Source organism: Lipotes vexillifer, unplaced genomic scaffold, assembly GCF_000442215.2.
Source record: "Lipotes vexillifer unplaced genomic scaffold, Lipotes_vexillifer_v1.1 scaffold825, whole genome shotgun sequence".
Classification (NCBI taxonomy): Eukaryota; Metazoa; Chordata; class Mammalia; order Artiodactyla; family Lipotidae; genus Lipotes; species Lipotes vexillifer.
This window is the reverse complement of record NW_006785310.1, coordinates 368,646-391,638: the sequence shown is the minus strand read 5'-3', so window position 1 is coordinate 391,638 and position 22,993 is coordinate 368,646. Positions and strand designations below refer to the sequence as shown.

General features: G+C 34.5%; 1 protein-coding gene across 1 annotated transcript in view; it reads left to right on the top strand.

The window, feature by feature from the left end:
- GUCY1A2 (guanylate cyclase 1 soluble subunit alpha 2) overlaps positions 1 to 22,993 on the top strand; it is a 382,047-nt gene that overhangs the window by 1,217 nt on the left and 357,837 nt on the right. The window lies entirely within an intron of this gene.

Sequence of the window (22,993 nt, the reverse complement as noted above, 5' to 3'; positions counted from 1 at the left end):
TTCCTGCTCAGGCATTTCAGCTACTCTTGACTTTTACTCTTTGCAGTAATGCCAGACCTCTGTTTCAGTCTTTGACTGTGTAAGCTCTGTTTTGAAGGAATTCACTCCATTGCACACAGAATCCTAAAGAGACTCAGTGTCAAACCACCATCCACCTTTTATTCTCACCTTGATTGGTTACAAAGGCTTCAACTATTGACAGCACTTTTACCTACCCATCTCTGAGACTTTTACTTCTTTAAAGTTTCCAAAATGAATTGGAACATTGATCTTGTTTGCCTACTCTTGAGTCTCCCTTTTGAAAGTACTCTTATAGTTTATGGTAGGACGGACCTGAGAAAGAATGGGATCCAGAGAGACTGGGAACTGGTACCAGGCAATCCTACAAATATCCTGTGGCCATTGCATTAATGGAGTATGACCTTTTAGCAATGAAACTACTCTTTGGTCATCTTCTTTTTTTGTGCATTTCCCCTTCAATTTACCTTTAGCCACTTCTTTCATTGATAACCTAGGAAACAAGACTCAGAATGGGTTAGCTACTGTTTGCTATTCTTAATGCAAGTATTTACCAGGAAGCATAATCTTAGGAACTATTTGATGTTGCAAATTGTTGAACATAAGCTTTTATAAAAGGAGTCCAGGAATCCTGTGCATCTGTAGTTTTTTGTCAGTACCCACAGCAACGTTTGTGCAATATACTAATTCTTCAGTATAACAGATTCATATCTAATATGATGATTTTACTAAAGATAATTATTAGTTTTTTGTGGGAATTGTTTTTATAATCCTGGAGTTTTCTTTTTGCCTAAGAATCAGAGTTTACAAATTTCTAAAAAGTTGTGGCACTCCCTCTAGTAATGCCACTTTAACATAAGACTATTCTCAGCAACTTACGTGAGAAGTAGATAAAATAAACTGAGCTCAAGTATTTACTACCAAAATAAGAGGTAGGAAATAGTCTCTGATTTTTACCTTTTATAAAGGTAAAATTTGTATGACTTTGACTCTTTGCTGGATAAAAAGCATGTAATCAGATAATGGTGTACAGGATAAGAAGTTTGAAATTGAAAATAATTGCGATAATCAAAAATATGCAACATCTGTATGTACTTTCCATGCTATAATTCTTTTCTATTTTGTTTCTTTTTTTAAATTTTATTTATTTATTTGGTTGCGCCAGGTCTTAGTTGCAGCAGGCAGCATCCTTAGTTGTGGCATGCAAACTCTCAGTTGTGACATGAATGTGGGATCTAGTTCCCTGACCAGGGATTGAACCCAGGCCCCCTGCATTGGGAACGCAGAGTCTTATCCACTGCACCACTAGGAAGTCCTCTTTTCTATTTTGAGAAAGGTCTTTCAGCTGTTATGCTGAAAACATACATGTGAATATAGTGTAAACAATTCCAACTTCATAAGGCATGTATAAACAAATTCTCATTGGCTAACCATCATGTCACCAATAGAATTGGTAACACAAGGAAAACAAAGAGCATATTTCAAAGCAGCAGCTTATTTCTGTGTTCTCCACCCCCATTTTCTTTTGTTTGGCAAGCTAGAACACTGCTTCAAAAAGTTCCAGTAGATTCTTTCTCCTACATTGTCAGCATTCTAAACTTCTCTGAAAACACTTATGTGCTATCTAATGTCCTTTCGTTAGAGCTAAACAACTTAAAACAAACAAAACCCCAAAAACCTCTGAGAACAGCCACTACCAGAGCATTCTTAGATGGAAATTTCTAGTTGTTTTGAGTGTTGCAAACCTTCTTGCATTGCTGTGGAAGCTCCTGTGTTCTTAGTGGTCTCTTCATGGAATATTGTCTCAATCACTGTAGATTTATTTGTTTTTTATTCAGGATAATTTGCAAGTAGGGAAATGGAAGTGAATTTAATAAATAGTAGGATATTGCCAAATAATTCAGCTAGTAATTTGATCAATGGAATATTCAAACTCTGTTTTTTGATATTTTAAGAGTTACTTTTAGGTGCATTGATGTTGGCTATAAAGATTATAATACTTTCATACTATTTTAATAATAAAAGTAAATTGAATTCATAAAATTGAAAAAATTCTGGAATTCAGGATACCACATTCTCATTCATTGTGCCTTGGACAACTAAATACTTGTATATTATTGTGCATATTACTTTTACTGTCTAGGATCCTACTCATCTGTAAGTTATTATATTTAGGGTCCCTTCCTGTTCTGACAGTCTACGAAGACATATTGTATTGTCAAGCTTTCAATAAACTGTCACAATGGCATATGAAATAAAAAGCAAGGACCTATTACTATGAGTTTTAAAACTGAGGAAAGTAAATTACTTTTTTAAGTAAGGGCATCAAAGTACTATTTATTCCACCTGGTTGTTAAAAAATATTTGAGCATCTGCAATGTAGCAAGTATTGTGCAAAGCACTGGTGATACAAATGCCAAACAAAACTTTCCTGGTTTTTGACCTCATGGAACTTCTTTAATTATAGACTTTATTCTAAGGAAACTGTATTGAGGTAAAATATAAGAACTCCAATTGTTGAAGAGATGTCTAGGGGAAGTTTTATTTATCATCCACTTTGGTTAGTTTTGTTCACTATGAATCTCTGAGGTGCAGCCATAAAAATAAAAAGAATCCTAAAGACCTGGCTGCAGATGCATATATCACTTATTACATTATTTATTTTGAAATAATTTACTTGGGAACACATATGGAAAAACAGTTGGGTATTTTACATCAAGGGTGAATTTAGGGTCTCATTTATTTCCATTTTATGTTTATAAATGAGAGTTGCTTAGACCCCTCTCATTTTGACATTGGTTTTGGGTTTGCTAATGTCAGCCTGTCAGTGGAGATATTCTAGGAGACCAACCCAGGGGCAAGACTTTCCTAGGTTTCTTGTCAGAGAACTACTAGCTGTTATAACATTACAGATGGCTTTGAAGACCTCAGAAGCTATAGAGAGCAGAATGGCAGGGAGAAAAGTAACAGAACTGGAAGGATGGCATATAAATGGAGGAAAGCTACTTACATAGGGAATAGTCCAAGAAACAAAGAACAGTGAGGAAAGAAAAAGGAAGGGAAGCTTGAATTCAAGTAACAAAAATCCAAAAACTCTTTCATTATTTTTGGAAAGGAAATTGTATTGATACATGCCTATGAAAAAGTGAAAGGACATAAAAAATACGTATTTAGCCTCTCCTAGTATTAAATAAAATTAACTTTCTGATGTGTAAAGCCTTAAATAAAACCTTAGAAATTGTGAGTGTAACTAACATGTAAATAATGAAAAAATATATAACATATAGTTTTGAGATTAGATATTTGATAAATTTATGTGTTTTAATTGAAGTTTTAAACATTTGGGGCTCAATATGGGTAATAAAGTTCTTAGCAATAGATTCATTAAAATTAAAAATCAAACAAAATGTATTCTAGTAGTTCAGTGTTTTCACTTTTGTAGAAATTAGATACTATCATCTGAAATCATAATTTAATGGCCATCTTTTGCTTTTTTCTACCTCATCCCTAGTCATCAGAAACAACATGGAAGAATTGAAAGAACAAAGATTTGAAGTTTGACAGAAAAATTGAATAACTCCCTGCTGAGCCCCTTGCTATATGTAAGGCCCTGGGAAAGCTAACTCCTTCCTCCTCAGAGCCTTAGTTTTCTATTTTGTGAAGTAGGAATAATGACTACCTTATAATTTGTTGTGAAAGAGGAGCAATATTCCTTGTAAAATTTCTTGAACTCAATAAATGACAGTTTCAAGTTGAGATCCATTAACTTCAATCAAATTTGAATGCCTCCAAATAATCTAAAATTTTTCATTTTTTCTCAATAATTTACTTGCTAGTAACCTTATTAAAAGAGTTCATAGGTTAACTGATGTCATGTACCTAAAAAAATTGATAAGGAGTTAATTTTGTTGGCATTGTCCAGTCAATCCATTAAAAAAATTAAAACTGTACTCCCTTTTTGGCTCCCTGGCTGTGCCTTATGTGTGTACACAAGTATACGTAATCATTGCAGATTCAAACATTTCTATCAAACTGCTGAATGTTATGTGGCAGTATGAGTACCACAACTATAAATTCTATAAAAATACTAGAACATATATATTTGGTAGAATATGAGTATTTCACAACAAATTACTTTGAAATTAGGAAAAACTTTAGGTGAAAGAGAAACTGCTTATTTCACTTGCCTGAGAATTTCAAGAGTTCCCCATCCATTGTGTTCAAACTAATTTGTACAAGTATTCAAAGGTTTATGCTGTGAGATGCAAGAACCACCTAGAGGGGTGGGATAGGGAGGGTGGGAGGGAGGGAGACGCAAGAGGGAAGAGATATGGGAACATATGTATATGTATAATTGATTCACTTTGTTATAAAGCAGAAACTGACACACCATTGTAAAGCAATTATACTCCAATAAAGATGTTAAAAAAAAAAGAAATAAAAAAGAAGAAGTAGAGACACAGATGTAGAGAACAAATGTATGGATACCAAGGTGGAAAGGGGGGGTGGGGGGAATTGGGAGATTGAGATTGACATATAAACATTATTGATAGTACATATAAAATAGATAACTAATGAGAACCTACACTATAGCACACAGAGCTCTACTCGATGCTCTGTGGTGACCTAAATGGGAAGAAAATCCGAAAGAGAGGGGATGTATGTATATGTATAGCTGATTCATTTTGCTATACAGTACTATACTCCAATAAAAATTATTTTAAAAATAAAAAAAATTAAAAAATGAATTATCCAACTAATGACTTCTACATTTTATGTACTGCACTCTATTCTTGTTTGGCTACAAGCTCAATTGTTAGCCCTTCATTTTAAAGATAAATTTTGACTATGGGAAATGACATCAGTGATTATTAGCCTGTAGGTAGAAGTGATGTGATTATATATTCCTTTTTAGTATATAATTTATCTACCTTGAAGTTTTCTGAGATGTGTGGGGAGAGTACCTGAGGGCTATTATGTGTTTTTTCCCTTCTATATCATCATTGCTGTTTTCATTCACTTTTGTTTTATCTTTTTGCCTCTATCATAGGGAGCTGAAGGTAAAAGTTTAAAAACTTACATGTTTTATTGAATATGATAGTAAAATAAGTGGGTGATCTCTAGATATAGACATTGTTAACTGTGAATTTCACACACATCTAGGAAGAAAAAAATTAAGTGGCATAAGTAGGGAGAATGTTTACAAGGGCTGACTAGGTTTTCTTTGCAGACCCTTATTTGATGCATGAACCAGTGATTAGGTCAAAATTCAAAGTTCCTCTATTTAATTTCTTACTCTAATCTTGGTACTCTTATGTTTATCTTGTATTTAGCATGGTACCTGATACTTAATGGATTTTCAATAAAATGCTCAGAATAAATGAATGGATGTTCTTATTTAATTATCCAATTATATTATTTCTTTTTTTGTTTGATTTTTTTTCTGTGTTATATTTGGTTCAAACAAAATATTTAGATTTCATACCCAGCCTTTGAGAGATACTTTCAAGTATGCAAACCTGTTTGAATTTTACTTACACCTGCCATCTGAAGCAAAACTTCAGAATAAAATTGTGTTAAAAAGAGAGCAGATGGAAAAGTATTCTTCTCCTGGAACTCCTTGAGTGGCCTATTTATATTTTAAGAAGTTAGGTAAATGTAACAACTCTCCTGCCATCTCCAGTATAAGTCTGCTTATATTTTCTGTACAGTTCTCTCTCAGGTGAAAAATGTTTGTCAGCAAGTGGGCTACTGTCGCCAAAAATGCACTGCTGGGAGATGGAATGAAAAATCTTGCTCCTCAAATATCACTTCAGGACAGGATCTGAATATCTAGAATTATGAGCATCTCATAAAGTTGAAAATTCCAGCTTAGAGTAATTTAGGAAGTAGGGGAGCTGGAAGTCTCTTTGAAGGCTGGAGATTTGTTGTGGCTGTTGTGGGGAACTGAGAAAGAGTGAGCATTCTTATAAATAGAACAGTGAGAAATCACTTCCTGTACAGGCTTTATTTGAGGCATATTAAACAGTTCTTCATCTGAGCTAGTGGTTATCAAACTTCAGTGGACATAAGAAATACCTAAAGGAAATCATTAGAATGTAGGTTCCTAGCATATTTCACTGTGCTATACAGTAGGACCTTGTTATTTATCCATTCTATATATACTAGTTTGCATCTGCTAACCCCAAACTCCCCCTCCATCCCTCCCTCACCTTCCCTTCTCCTTGGTAACCACATGTCTGTTCTCTATGTCTGTGAGTCAGCTTCTGTTTTGTAGATAAGTTCCTCTGTGTCATATTTTAGATTCCACATATAAGTGATATCATATGGTATTTGTCTTTCTCTTTCTGACTTACTTCACTTAGTATGATAATCGCTAGGTCCATCCATGTTGTTGCAAATGACACTATTTCATTCCTTTTTATGGCTGAGTAGTATTCCATTGTATATATGTACCACATCTTCTTTATCTATTCATTTGCTGATGGACAGGTTGTTTCCATGTCCTGGCTATTGTGAATAGTGCTGCTGTGAACATAAGGGTGCATGCATCTTTTTGAATTATAGTTTTTTTTTTAAATTATAGTTTTGTCTGGGTATATTCCCCGGGAGTGGGAATGCTGGATCATATGGCAACTCTATTTTTAGTTTTTTGAAGAACTCTATAGTGTTTTCCATAGTGGCTGCACCAGCTTACATTCCTACCAACAGTGTAGGAAAGTTGCCTTTACTCCACACCCTCTCCAGCATTTGTTATTTGTAGACATTTTTACTGATGGCCATTCTGACTGCTGTGAGGTGTTATCTCATTGTAGTTCTGATTTGCATTTCTCTAATAAATAGTGATGTTGAGCATCTTTTCATGTGCCTGTTGGCCATCTGTATGTCTTCTTTGGAGAAATGACTGTTTAGGTCTTCTGCTCATTTTTTGATTGGGTTATTTGTTTTTTTAGTTGTTGAGTTGTATGAGCTGTTTGTATATTATGGAAATTAATCCCTTGTTGGTTGCATCTTTTGCGAATATTTTCTCCCATTCTGTAGATTGTCTTTTTGTTTTGTTTATGGTTTCCTTTGCTATGCAAAAGCTTGTAAGTTTGATTAGGTCCCATTTGGGTTTTTTTTGCTTTTATTTCTATTGCCTTAGGAGACTCACCTAAGAAAACATTGGTATTATTTATGTCAGAAAATGTTTTCCCTATGTTCTCTTCTAGGAGTTGTATGGTGTCATGTCTTATTTTTAAGTCTTTAAGCCATTTTGAGTTTATTTTTGTATAGGGTGTGAGGGTGTGTTCTAACTTCATTTATTTACATGAAGCTAACTTTCCCAACACCACTTGCGGAAGAGACTGTCTTTTTCCCATTGTATATTCTTGCCTCCTTTGTTGAAGATTAATTGACCATAGGTGTGTGGGTTTATTTCTGGGCTGTCTCTTCGCTTCCATTGATCCATATGTCTGTTTTTGTGCCAATAATACACTGTATTGATTTCTGTAGCTTAGTAGTACTGTCTGAAGTCTGGGAGGCTTATGTCTCCAGCTTTGTTTTCTTTTCCTCAGGATTGCTTTGACAATGCTGTTTTTTTTATGGTTCCATATAAATTTTAGGATTATTTGTTCTAGTTCTATACAGAATGTCATGGGTAATTTGATAAGGATCACATTAAATCTGTAGATTGCTTTGGATAATATGACCATTTTAATAATAGTAATTCTTCTAATCCAAGAGCATCCAAGAGCATATCTTTCCATTTCTTCGAATCATCTTCAGTTTCCTTTATTAATGTTTTATAGTTCTCAGCAAGTCTTTCACCTCCTTGATCAGGTTTATTCCTAATTATTTGATTTTTTGGATGCAAGTCTTAAAATAGATTTTATTTTACATTCCTTTTCCAATATTTCATTGTTAGTGTAAAGGAATACAGCCGATTTCTATATGTTAATCTTGTATCCTGCTACCTTGCTGAATTCATTTGTCAGTTTTAGTAGTGTTTGTGTGGAGTCTTTATGGTTTTCTATATAGTGTATCATGTCATCTGCATATAATGACAATTTTACCTCTTCCCTTCAAATTTGAATACATTTTATTCCTTTTCCCTGTCTGATTGCTCTGTCTAGGACTTCCACTACTATGTTGAATAGAAGTGGTGAGAGTGTCATCCTTGTTTTGTTCCAGAATTTAGCAGGAAGTCTTCCAGCTTTTCAATTTTGAGTATTAATTTAGCTGTGGGTTTGTCATATGTGGTTTTATTATGCTGAGATACATTCCCTCTGTACCCACTTTGGTGAGAGTTTTTATCATGAATAGATGTTGAATTTTATCAAATGCTTTTTCTGTATCTGTTGAGATGATCATGTGGTTTTTGTCTTTTCTTTTGTTGATGTGGTGTATCACATTAACTGATTTGTGTATGTTGAACCAACCTTGTGAACCTGGGAAGAATCCAACTTGGTTGTGGTGTATGGTCGTTTATATGTTGTTTGATTTGGGTTACTAATATTTTGTTGAGAATTTTTTCATCTATATTCATCAAAGATATTGGCCTGTAATTTTCTTTTTTGGTAGTGTCTTTGTCTGGTTTTGGTATCAGGGTGCTGGTGGCTTCATAGAATGTCTTTGGGAGTGTTCCCTTCTCTTTAATGTTTTGGAAGAGTTTGAGAAGGATTGGTATAAATTCTTCTTTGTGTGTTTCATAGAATTCACCTGTGAAGCCATCTGGTCCTGAACTTTTGTTTATAGGGAGTTTTAAAAATTATTATTATTACAGATTCTATTTCACTTCTAGTGATTGGTCTGTTCAAATTATCTATTTCTTCTTGATTCAATTTTGTTGGGCTGTATGTTTCTAGAAACTTTTCCATTTCTTCTAGGTGTTCAAATTTGTTGGCATATAATTGTTCATAGTATTCTCTTATGGTTATTTGTATTTCTGTGGTATTGGTTGTTATTTCTCCTTTTTCATTTCTTATTTTGTTTATTTGGGTCCTGTCTCTTTTCTTCTTCGTCAGCCTGGCCAGAGGTTTGTCATTTTTGCTTATACTTTCAAAGAACCAGGTCTTGGTTTTATTGATTTTTTTCTATTTTTTTTTAATCTCCATTTTATTTATTTCCTCTCTGATCTTTATTATTTCCTATCTTCTGCTGACTTTAGGCTTTGTTTGTTCTGTTTTTTTTTTTTTTTAATTCTTTTAGGTGGTAAGTTATGCTGTTTATTTGAGATTTTTCTTGTTTTTTGAGGGAGGACTGTATTGTTACGAACTTCCCTGTAAGAATTGCTTTTGCTGCATCTCATAGATTTTTGTATGTTTGTGTTCAGAGGGTCTAGTTTAATAACTCTAGGAAGAGGCCAGGACTCTGTATTCTAAACAAAAATCCAGGTGATTGCTAGGCCCACCAAAGTTGTGCTTAAAGGTTACTGAATTCCATACCTCCAGGATCATTGATCTAGGCTCAGTGAGTGCTGTAGACTCATTTTTTGGATAGAATGATCCTGGAAGTGGCTCCTTTGGAATGATTGTATCCCAGGTAATTATTGTCTTAATAGGAACAGAATAGAGGAGGTGTCTTGGAGACAAACCTTATTGCTGTATCCTTCGTGTTCAAAATAATTTTGTTAGCTCTGTGTTGGAAAATATTTGAGGTTTAACCATTTGTAGTTTTAATTATTTGTGGACTCTTCCCATTTTTCCTGAGTATTCTCCCCTAAGTTTATGTTTAGTAGGTCACAAGTCATTGCTGTATGTGTCCTGTGGCCTCTTTGCTCAAAATAAAGAAACAGCTATTCAAAAATGTTGGGGCTGATAGAGAAGGGAGAAGAAGGGCTGTTGTGATGGTCAATCTGACATTATTATCCATATCTGTGTTTTTTAGAGCAAGATTGACATGACATTTCACAAATGTGCCATCAAGTGGTTCATTTTGAAGCAATGACTTGTTCACATGCCAATGAAATTTTTTTTAAAAAAGGTGAATAGAGAAAGAAACATCTAGATGGAGAAGAAATTTTTTGACTAGAACGGAAGCAATAGGAGGTTCAGATATCAGATTATAGAACCATCTCTCAAACCCTTCCAAAATATGACAAATATAACAATGGTTGCTAAACTCTACATCCTTAGCCAATTAGTCTTTCTCTCATTCAGTGGCTAAGGTGGGTAGGGGTCTAGCTGAAGTCTCCAAATAAATGGTGATCCAACATTTGAAGACATTTGCATTTGCAGAGAACTCTAGAACCGACCTATTATGAGAGGAGGCTGTGTGGAAGTCCCGAGGTTACCCTAGTTGCAAGGCCTTGAATCCACTTGACTCCTTTTCCATTCACCGTACTATATTTGTGACGTGTGAGTCTGCTGTGCCCAGTGGAGGAACTTAAAATGTTCTAAAAAAATGCTTCCATTCCTTGCTGCTTTATACCTCTGCTTCTTCATGCATGGACCCTTCAACTTAATATTGGGAGAGCATGGCTTTCCTGATTAATTTTGTGCATACACAAACACAGACACACACATACCCAGACACATATGTCCTGTTTTTTGTTGCTGCATCTCTTCCCTATAGAATACTAAGTTATTGCTCAGACCTGAATAGTGGGACTTATTGTGTTGACAGGTGATTTTGGTTTATTCTGCCTCCTTAAGACAGAGATCTGTGCATTCCCATGCCTAGGAGAAAGTCTGATTTATAAAGGCACTCAATAAATGTTTGTTAAGATAATGAATAAAAGATTGCATAAATTCTTGTGTAGATTGTGGTGTATCTGGTAATGCTCTGTAGGCTACAGTGATTTTGTGCTGTCATATTTTAGTTGATTATTGTAACTGCTTTGTAGATTTTTTTCAGACACAAATAAGTGTAAAGATAGTTAAAGCATTTGTTTTAGAATGCTTTAAGATGAAAAAAAAACTCCCTTATTGGGTATTTTATTGGAGCTTCACAATAATCATTATATTTTTTGACACTATCTTTAACTTTGGTTATTATGATTATCAGAACATGCCCATAGACATAGTATCTATTTGGGGGAGCATATGTGCTGCCACTTATAAGTGTTTTTATACTATACAGAGACAGTATCTCTACCATGCTTTTCTGTTCATTATTATTTCAGTGTATAAGAAACCTTATGTTACCATTGTATTAAAAATCTCTACAAACCAGCACATCCACATATCTATCCTTCAGATATCATTATAGACATAATGATGTTACTGGAGGGTTAGAGTCCTTGAGAAAAGTGGTAAAGTTAGAAATTATTGATTTAAGGAATGAGGGAGAAAACTGAACAGGAACAGGTTAATGTATTATTGGGTATTTTTTGAGGGTCGAGCTGAGGGTGACAATAATGAATTTTTAGTCTAAACTGAGAGGATTAGTATGACTTGGAACATATTATTAGCTGTTTTTTGAGGGCCCAGCTGAGGTTGGAGATGATGAATTTGTAGCCTAAACTGAGAGGATGAGTATGACTTGTAGAGGTATAAAATGGTGAAAGTATTTATTGTATATTAAAAGGCCTATATGTCAGATTGAGTTTGAGCTGTTAGGGGGCAATTTAATGGAGGGTTAGGGTTATGTCTTGGGAAATAATGAGAGTGAATGTCAAATAGGGCAGATTGTAATACTCAAAGGCATTTCTAGCCTTCTTGTGTTGGACAGAGATCTGATGTTAAGCTTATTTAATATATATCTGGGTCCTGTTCTTTCACTATTCTTTCTCACAGAATACATGATTGGTACCGCAGGTCCCTGTCTATCAGACTGATGACTGGTAACTAGTTGGTCTTTGAGAAACTCAGATCTAGCTTCTTGATTACTATATACATTATGTTTTAAAAGTTAGAACTAATACTTGAAAAATAAGAACATTCAATTACATCATTCAATGCATTATTTATGGGCCCTAGTTGTTACACAATAAAGTTTCCATGGCTCAGACTTGGTGCATTGCTTCTTGAGTATGAGAGCTTATGGGATTTAGAGTAATGGGAGGCTACTGAAACATTTCCTAATGTATTGGAGAACATAGCAGATTTTTTTTTTATCTGAAAAGGTAAAAATTAGTTCCAGTGAATCAGTCTAAATAAACAGTCTAAATAAAACATATGCAGTATCAATTCATGAGTAGATGAAGTTCAATAAAGTACCCTTAAGAGTTAAACAATTTTCATTTTGGTAATCAGTCTTTGATAGTCCCCAAAACTCTCCTGTGTATTTCAGTGCCTCAGTGTCATCATTATGAGTCAATTATCACTGAGCTATAGATGTGTGGACATCCTGGTAACTGGAGTGATTGACTGATTGATTTTTTCATTATTTTTTTCCTCCAGTTTTTTTTGAGATATAATGGACATACAGCACTGTATAAGTTTAAGGTGTACAGCATAATGATTTAACTTATATACATCATGAAATTATTACCACAATAAGTTTAGTGAATATCCATCATCTCATATGTATACAAAATTAAAGAAATAGAAAAAAATAATTTTTCCTTGCGATGAGAACTCTTAGGATTTACTCTCTTAACAACTTTCATATGTAACACACAGCAGTGGTAATTATATTTATCACATTGTACATTACATCCCTAGTAATTGTTTGTTTCTTAGTAATTCGATATTTCTATACATTTCAAAATGACCATCATGATGGCTAGTTACACCTAGTAATTGTTTGTTTCTTAGTAATTCGATATTTCTATACATTTCAAAATGACCATCATGATAAGGCTAGTTACCATGTAAGTGGAGTGTTTTAGATAATCAAATGCTTTACAATATGAAATTTCCTCTACATAGGAGCACTAAGGAACTAAATGGTCCTTGCGGTCTGAAAGAGTTAATATGTGTGCTCAGTTTCTCCTCTTCCACCAGGGAGTCTCAGGCAATGGGTGACAAATTAGGCATGATTTGAAAAAAAAGGTTTTGTTTTGTTTTTTTAACTTTTAGAGTTCTGTGTATAATTTGGTTAGTGTGCTTGTCTTGTTTTTCCTTGAAAAATGCCTGCTAGTGTATGTGTGTGTGCAGGATGGGTGGGGAGAAGGGCACTGGTGGACAGAGGCTACAACGCAATTAATGCTGCCTTCTGTTTTTTATTTTAATTTTACTTCGGGGAAATAACTTTTCTGGCTCTGTTTCCATTCTCTGAAATCATATGTAATAAGACTAATTTCTCACTCAAGGGTAAATATGTAGTAAAATGTGAATAGTGAACTGAAGACAATGTGTCTGTTATTAGTTGCTTCGTCATGCTGCTATGCTGATTGCTTGAGGACTAAGGCATTGTTTCAGATTCCTTCACTCTCTACATTCTGGGAAAAGAACAAGTTTTAGAATCAGACACTAACCCTGGTCATTATATTGTGAATTCTTGGATAATCCTCTATAAGGCTCATTTTCTTTATAAAATGAAGGTAATAATTTATAGGATTATGAAGATTAAAAGTATAATGTGTACACAGTAATTGGAATACAGTAAATGATCAATTAATTTTGGTGGCTTTTATTAACTGCTTCTTATCAGCATCTTACTGACCTGTATATTGTAAATCACATCTCCTGGTAACTTGAGTTACCTCCAGCCACATCTTTTCCAAAACATATAGAAATTTCCTTCTTTATGGTTGTTGCTCAGCTTTCTCCTGCTTTTTATGGGAAATATTTTTTAACTATCTTGGGTGTACATTTCAGAGTTATGAAATCTCCCAGAAATTCCTTCCCAGAAATCTTAAAAATAAATGTATTCTTACTGGTCACCTTACCCCTCACATTCATTCATTCAGACAGCATTTATTTAGCAAATGAGTACTTATTGACTCATTAGCATGCACTCAATGTGCATTAAACACACAAGAAGTGGGGCATTCAGACAGAAATTTGATATTATCCATTTGGATTTAAAAAATGTAAAACTGCTTTTTAAAAATTACCAAATAATGTGCATGACAGCTATTTTTGCCCCTCTTTTTCATCCTATCCCAGCCTTTCCTTATTTGGCATATGGACATATGGAGGACATATGGACAAACGAAGGGTCTGTATGTAAAAGATCAGTTGAAACTGTAATGAAGATGATGATGCTAGTAATAATAACTCCTGATTTACCATGTGTTGGGCACTGTACTAAATGCTCTACACATTTTATTCTATTTTCATACGCACAACAGTAATGCAGGAGTGATGCCTTACTGTGGTCTACAAGTACCAAGAGACTACATCTCTGACCTCACCTCATGAACTGTAATCTACACTTACGGTTCTATAGTACACTCCTTGAACATTCCAGGAAAGTATTATCTTGCCTCAGGACTTCTATATCCCCTGTGTCAGAAATACCCCCTCAGTCCAGTTCTCCATGATTGGCCTTTTCTTGGCTTTCAGATTTCAGCTCAGTGTCACCTCATCAGACAGCAGCTCTCCCCCACCAACCATTCTCTTTAACATCATTGTTTACTTCGGCCAGCACTCACTATCAGAAGTTATCTTTTTATTACTTACTCACTTATGTATTGTCTTCCCTCACTGTAATTTAAGCTGTGCAAGGGCAGGAACCTTGTCTGAGTTGTTCATAGTGGTCTTTGTAGTGCCTAGAATAGTCCTGGCTAAAAGCAGGTTCTCAGTACCTCTTTATTGACTGAATAAACATCATTTTGAAAGAAGTCTTAGTACCTAGAAAAGAAAGAGCATAGTTTAAAAAAAAAAAAAAACTTACAGGGTAGAAGAAGAAGAATTAACATGTGTTAGGCAACTACTGGGGATCCAACATTAAGTGTTTTCATAATACGTATCATTGAATTTTCAAAATAGTCTTATGAGAGATTGAGAGCAGTTGAGTGACTTGCCTGTGATCACAGTTAATTACTTACTGATGGAGAATAAGATTAGAATCTTGGTCTGTTTAGCTCCAAACTCTATTTCTTCCACATTTGTATAATTCACCCCCTCTGAGTGTGGTGGACATTGTGATGTACTGCCTAGATGCCCCTACTTTAGTAATGATGGACTTACTTCCCTAGATGCTAGGAGTGCTGCTGACAGTGACCCTCAGCTGTCAGTCTCCTATATGTATTGCCTGGACTGAAAAGAGATGCCTTGCCCAATGTCATTCCCCATTCCAGTGACTAATCAGCATATAGATATGAAGACTTGCCCCTTTTGACCTAATTCAGCCAACTTTGAAGGTAGAACTCCACGTAGGGTCAGTGGTGATCTCCACTGAGATAGCATCACAGTCCAACTTCTTCCTCTTTCATGGGTATTGATCCCCAGAGTACCCCTTAATAAGCTTTCTGCATTCTAATCTTCTCAGAGTCTGCTTCCCAGGGAACCCTGCCTGCAATAGTGTGTTTGAGAATTGTGATGGCATTAATAAAAGTGCAAAAATCAGCAATGGGAAGGAGGTATTTGGAAGGAATATAATGATAACCTTGGATTTGGATTTTTTGAATTTAGGTGCAAATGGTTGGCTCTGGACTGTGAGTTCTTTGTGAGCTTGGTGTTATTGGTTCACCAGCCTCAGCACAGTGCCTGTCATACTGTAGGCGTAAGACTTAATAAATAGACCATTAAAGATTTAGCATTGGAGTTTGGGTGACAGTTCATGGAGGTAATAGCAAATATCTTGAAAATTGACAAGCTGTCTTATTGAAAGAGAGGAAAAATAAGAACAGTAGAGAATTGAAAAGCAGTATAGAAAAGGGAATCAGAAGAATATAGGTGCTAGGATGCATTTTTGTTTGGTTGTGTGGTTGGAGGTGACTGGAGAGCAGCTGGAAGCAAGTGTTGTAATGGTTGATATTTGACAAATGATGTGAATTTAAGACTGGTACTTTCAAACCCAGTACGAATGAGGTTTCTGGTGGCCTTCAGAAGTGATGTCAGTCGTGCAACTGAGAAGGAAACCTGTTTATTGAGATTTAAAGAGGGAATATATGATGAGTAAACAAAGGATATCATGGGCATAAATTTGTCTTCCAAGACATTTGGCAATACAAGTAAAGAGAGGCAACTGGCAAGGCCTGTGGGGCCAAATCAAAGTTTATTAAAGAAATGGAAATTCATGTTTGAAGGTAACAGAGTAGTCAAAAAAGCTGTAGATGGATGAGATAAATAGGCTTTGGGAAAGGATAGAGTTGATTTAGAGCCATTCTGTAGCTCCTTTACCAAAAGTAAGGTTATTTATTTCTCTGTACCCAAGGGGAATACAATATGGCATAGTAGGAGTATAGCACAAAGACAGCTATCAGATTTTGGTTTTATTTACACCTAATTTATCACGATCTTATCTTGATTTTATCACTATAACTCATTGGTCAGTAATTTTGTCAAATTTAAATTGCAGTTCTCTAGGTATACCTTAGCTGTGGTAGCTACACTGACCATAGGATGTCAAATGAGGTCTGAAATGTTAGTAATTCATTGTTCAGAAATTTTGTATTTAAACCATGAAGTGTACATTTTTGGGTATATTCCATTGTAAATCACTTTTTGAAAACTTCAGACTTACTCTTATTCTTCTAAAGATAAGACTTTGTAAATTGATTTATGCTTGTACTAGCTTGTTCTCTTTTAGTTTTAAAGGTAATTTGAGATACATATTTTATGTATATAACCCATATTCTTACCATCTCTGTGTCTGATATGACTTTGTTTAGCATTGGACCTCTTTTTGACATTTATGAAAAGGTCTCTAAAGGAAGGAACTCTTGAGGTATTAGGAGCCAAGTGAATAGGACTCTACTTTGTTGTTATACTGAATATATTTTACACAGTTGAAAGGTGGTGTGGAAGGCAAAATAAGGCCAAACAAGACATACACAATCAAATGGCGCTTCTTGGCCCTCTCCCTTTTCATTCCTGGGGGAATTTTACTCAATTTCAGCAAGCAAGGATTTTTGTCTATTTTTACATACTTCCAAATCCCAAGTCTACTAGTGCCTGGCATGTGGTAGCTGATCAGTAAGTATTTGTTAAATGATTAAATTTAGAGTGAATATAAAGATATTTATTCTAACTATACTACACAACTATACTAACTATACTACACAAATAAGAAAGAAGTAGGATGATAAATACAAATGCACTTTAGAAAAATAAAATCAGTAACAGGAACAACAAAATAGACAAAACATATTATACAAATGTAAATAATTATTATATCCTATTATCCTTTATTCCTTCATCATATATTTACTATACACTGTCTATACATGCTTGACTTTATTGTGTCCTGAGCCAAAACATAAGATCTATGGAGCACAAAATGGCTCTAGTCATCTGCAGGGTTAAAAAATAAAAGGTATTTTATTGGATTTTTATCCAGTATTTTACTGGATTTTCCTTAAATACTCTTGTAATATGCTACACTAGTCAATTTACATTATATATTAGCAAGTAAGAATAAATTTTTTCTACATGATCTAAATATATATATTTTTAAAAACTAACATTAGTTTATTAAACAGATATTTGTTGTTGGCCTTTCCTGTGCCAGGAATTTGAGATGTCTCAATTACAAAAAATACTTATAATCTGTGCTTCGCACTGCCCCCCTCTCCCCCCTTACCATTTTTTCTCGTGATTCTGTTGCAAACATTTCAGGGATAAAATTTAAGAAAGATTTTATCTTTCTTCTGTAGATCTCAACAAAAGAAAACTATATCTCTTTTAAAGCCTGTTGACCAAATTCTCAGTGTAGTGTTTCTCTAAGCCTGTCTTCCAATTTCATTTTTTCCTTGTGTGATTGGTTTAATTTGCGTATGGGAGATAATTTGAGTTTTGAATATTGTGTTACAAATATTTGGTTTCTAACTTAAGGAATTTATTTGTTTTCAGAAAGGAAAGAATGCAGAGACCCTTACAAATTGTATTTTTATCATATATTTACAGATATAAACCTGAGTTTACATTAATAGCATTTTTGAAATCTATATGTTTTTCTATTGCTCTATCTATTATTGATTATATAGGTCAGAAAAGAAATGACTCTGTCTGATTCTGAATTTAAAAATTTAATTCAGTAGAAATCTGGAGTAGGTATACTTACTCTCATTGTGTCTTTTTAAAAAAATTGCCACAGTAATGAAAATGTCTTTTGCCTCCTTAACAAAGAATCTGCCTCCAAAGGCATTTATTGTAAGCAGTGATAATGATGAGATGATTATGTTGTAATGGAACAGACTGAGGGAAAGAATAAATTTTAGCTACATATCACTGTAATTCCATTTGAAACTTCAGGCAGATATGAGGAAGTTTCTAGTGTGGTTGCTGGTGAAGAACGATTTATTGTTTCCTCCTGATATAAAGATCAATAAACACTTTGTAGACATGACATCATTTGCAAGCTATAAAGCCTCCCTTTTTTTTTTCCTCTTATGTTAACTCATTGCCATTGTAAACACATTTCAAAGAAAACCAATCTTTCCTTTTGCTCTGAATTGTTCTTTCTCCAAAAGTGTGCTTGCAAAGTACAAACCTAACTTTCCCACTGAAAGAGAATGGGTGAGCTTCTTCCACAGCTTGCAAGGGGCTAACTGTGAGAATTGTGGTGTGTGAGGCTGCTGCGTGCTGGTTCTTTAAGCACTTAGGCAGTTGTCTCATTCAGCTGCATTCTTGGGATGGGAGTGGGGGAGGATGGAGGAAATAAAATACTACTTTAAGTTGTAAATGTAATTTTCCACCATTAACTTAGCATTCTTGACTACTGAGAAATATCTCAGTCTCAAATACATAGTTAACATAGATACCCAGTTATTTTGATTATAGCAATGGGATATATTAATCAATGGCATTAATGATGACTGTAATGAAATGAACAATTCCATTGGATATGTAGTTGGCAAAAGCATTTTACTACAAGTTACCCCAAGAGACATAATATTTCAAAGAATACACTTTCATTTTTCAAAGAATACACTTTCAAATACAGGTCAATGAAAATGTTACAGTTGTAAAACTATAAAATATGAATCTAAAATTAAGATCAGAACAATTTTTAGCCATTAGATAACGTATTCAGCCACTTTATGTGATAAGTCAAATCAAGATATGCCTGTCTAGAAACATCTTAAAAACCTAAAGTAACAAAGTTTATTATTTTGCTCTTCCAGAGTAACTAGTAGAAACAAAAGCAAAGCCATATCAATGTCAAGCATATCACAGTTTCTGCCTTGGCATTTTATACTAGTGTAAACTCTGATATATTATGAATTAAGTTTGAGAAAAAATTGTAAAGTATTTACTTTTGGTAGTCCTTATTCTCAATGTCTCTCTCCCCCCCTCCCCATCTCTATCTCTATCTCTATCTATATCTCTATCTCTATCTCTTTCTCTATCTCTATCTCTATCTCTTGATTCCTATAGCAAAACCCCTTGCCACAAAAATCTGTTATGAGTCTCTCCCAGCAGATAAATTGGACTATGTGCATTTTACATACCTTACATTAAATTATTAATTGAAAAGTACTTCTTTTTATTTTAAGCGCCTTTGCAGGAGTGAAAAGTAAGTTTTGGAGGGAGCCTTGAGGGGATGGATATGATGGGGATAGCTCTCTTGGTGCTCCTAAAATCAAATTTGGTGTCTGGCTCCACAATACTGTGACATATATTGATGACTACATGGAAATGTGTATGTCTGGGCACTTCTTACACAGTCATATGATGATCTCTGTAGGCACAGTAAATTATTTAATATTTTTGGTCTGTATGAATGATGTAGATATATTGGTGGATAAAAACAAATAATAACATATTTATTTGTTTATGTGGCATTATACTTATTAATTTTATATCATAAACTATTTTCTGTTACTTTTAAGAACTATTACTGCTACTTCAGGGTTCATTTAAAAGAAGACCCATGGGACTAAATAGGGCTTATGTTGTTCTTATATTTTATAATGCCTAGAGATTACAGAGACTTGTTACTTAAAAGAATAATTTATGGATTAATATGTATTATGCCAATTATGGATGCCCCTGCACTGAATTTGCCTTGGAAATTCCAATTAAGAGCCCTTATGCATGCAAGGAAATTAGAATGATTTTTTAAGACTGAAAAATAGTGAGTGATATCTAATTAGTACCTTTTTCCTAAGCATCATATCATTAAAACTCTCTGAGGTTTGGTGTGAATGTGTGTACATGATTTGTGTGGGTCAACATTTGATATTTGTATAGCTGAATGCCAGAGCAAGATATTTAAAACTCTTGTAGTATTCTAGAAAGAATTTAAGAAAAAAAATACTGTGCCAGAAACATTTTCCTTCTTCTGTAGGCAACTGTTCTTACATTATTTTACTCTCTGCCCCTTTTCCCCTAATCTTCTGTTAGGTAGTTAAGACAAACAAATGGCTAAGAAATACTACATAGATAAAAATTTGGTTCTAATGTGAGCAAGTTTAATGTTCTTTACTGGAGGTTTTCTGCAATGACCTCTATAACAATTCACATTATTATAACCAATTTTGTAATAAATGGCTTATTTTGATTAGTTAGTTTTTAGTGTGAGCAGATTTGAAGAGAATTTTGAAAAACCAGGGGTTTTCACCAGATGTATTTTTTAACATCTAAAAACACGAAACATTAGTGGCATCATTTTTTTTCTTCTTGATTTTCCCCACTTCAGGACTATGAGAGAATGATGTGCTAATCTATACTTTCCATACAGAAAAACCACAAGAAATAAGTGATATCTATTTAGAGCTTACAAAGCATGCTTTATAATACTCATTTTGTCACCCTAATTCACTCAGGAAATGTATGAAATAAGGAGGTCCAATTTAAGGATGGGAAAACCAAAGCTCAGAGGGGAACAGTAACTTGCCTAAAGTCAAGAAGCTTGTAATCACCTATTTTAGTGCCTGGTTTTCCTGTTTCAGGTCCTAAGCTCTTTTCACCATGATGTGTCTTTCAACATGTCCATGAATTGTTCAATAAAGCAATTTAGCAATGTACAATATTGTTCACATAGATTCCCTATTTCCTATTTTGCTTCCCATATGTTTCATACTTTGTGGCTTGTAAGTGGTGGCTGATAGCAATTTCCTGTTGGTTTTCTTGAACCTTACCTCCTGTCACCAACTGTTTAGTTCCTGACTGTGCTGTGAGTTCATATAATATAGACCTGTGTTAGAAATGACAAAGTGTTCTTTCTTCATCAGGGATCTGTCTCTAGGCTGACCTAGTTTGCCTGTCCACTGTCATGTTTGTATGCTCCAGGCTCCCATGGGTGAGGCAGCTATGAACGGAGTGACAAAAGCCATCCTCACTGCCAACAGCTTAACTTATGCTGCAGAGTCTGGGAACAGCAAAGACATTGCTAGTCATATGATTTCCAAATATGAAGGAAGTCATGATTATCATAGAAATAGTTATGTTCGTAAGGGTATACATTTCTCTTCACAGATCATACATAATTATGCTGTAATTAAATAATTTACTAGAAGGAATGAGGAAGCAATATAACAGATATTATATAATGGAGTGATACCTAGGTAAAAAAATGTGCTCAGGTAGAGTTAAATGAAAAAAATAAGACTTTTCATGTCATGCAGTATTAGTATTCTTTGACTTGCATGTTTTTTCCAGAAAGAAGTGTGATTATTCTATACCTCTAGCTTAGGAATGTAGTTCATCATAAACATTGATGACATGGCAGTCATTATCTGCCAAACATCTGCCTAGTAAGCAGGTTTCATATCTGTTTGGATCATCAGATTATAGTCAGCACTAGATCTGATTATATTTAGACCCTTGTTGAGTTTTATCTTCCAAGAGAGGTTGAAGCAGTAGAGCTGAGCAGGACAATCCCTAGGTAGTATTTTGATGGTTTTGGCATATTTCAGTGTCTGAAACTTTTAAACTCCAAGGACTTGGGCTTGTCTGAGTCCTGAAATAATCAGACTCTTAGACACTTACTGGATAAACAAAATGCCCATGGCACTTTGGTTGGCGTCTGAATGACAGTTTACTTTTTCAAAGTGAGCAATAATTGTGAAATGAAGCTTAGTACTCAAAGTCTGCATGGTCAGAACTTTTCTTACGTATTCAGGCTACATGAGAGCCAAGTCATAACCAAAAGTTTGCTTTAATCCATGGAGAGCCAGAGCAAAATGAATTTCATGCTAAATTCTTTAATCCAGTTTAAGGGTCTATCTGGTTGTAGGGAAGGCCTTGACAATGAGACCTGATACTCCATATTCATTCATGAGACTCTCATTTTAGTTAAGATGGTTGAAGAATTTTCCTTACCTTAAGAATAATTTATCTCAATGTGATAGAGGACCAGTATGCCCTTGAACAGTATTAGAGGTAATGTTTCATAAACTATTCTCCTCCCTTCTCTTTCCTATGGGTTGCCCTCTCTAATTTCACCCACTTTCTATTGCTCAGTAGCCTACTTTGTTTGGAGCTATGCCATGGCTGGTATTTGAAGGTAATTCCCAGTCACTCATTTACAAACTATTGTTTAAGCTGGTGCATTTAGGGTTAACAAAACATTTCCCTGTTTTATGAGTTAACTTTATAACTTAACTGTCAAAGAGAAATATCACTTCCCTCATTTCCAGGCTCTTGTTGGGAAACACCTCATTGTAACTTCTAGGTATTGGAAACAATAGGGAATTCTTTGGAAATGCTCAAGTGAAGGCTGCAAAGATATTTTAAAAGGCTAGAAATTATTTCCTGACATGAAGGTCGTTGCTAAACCTGACTTGAAATGGCACTAATTAGCTTGGCAGCATATAATTGGCATCTTGGGCTATGAGGCATGCCTAGCAACAGTCCTAGGTGTTAGACATAGTTTAGTTCAATTTAATAATTTTTTGACTAGCTCCTCATCAACATATTTTTGCATAGAATTAACATATAACACATATTTGTATACTACTTCATAGTTTTATTTCATTTGGTGCTTACACCAACCCTGAGAAACAGTTATGCTAGGAATTCCCCTATTTTATAATATAGGTAATAGCGGTTCA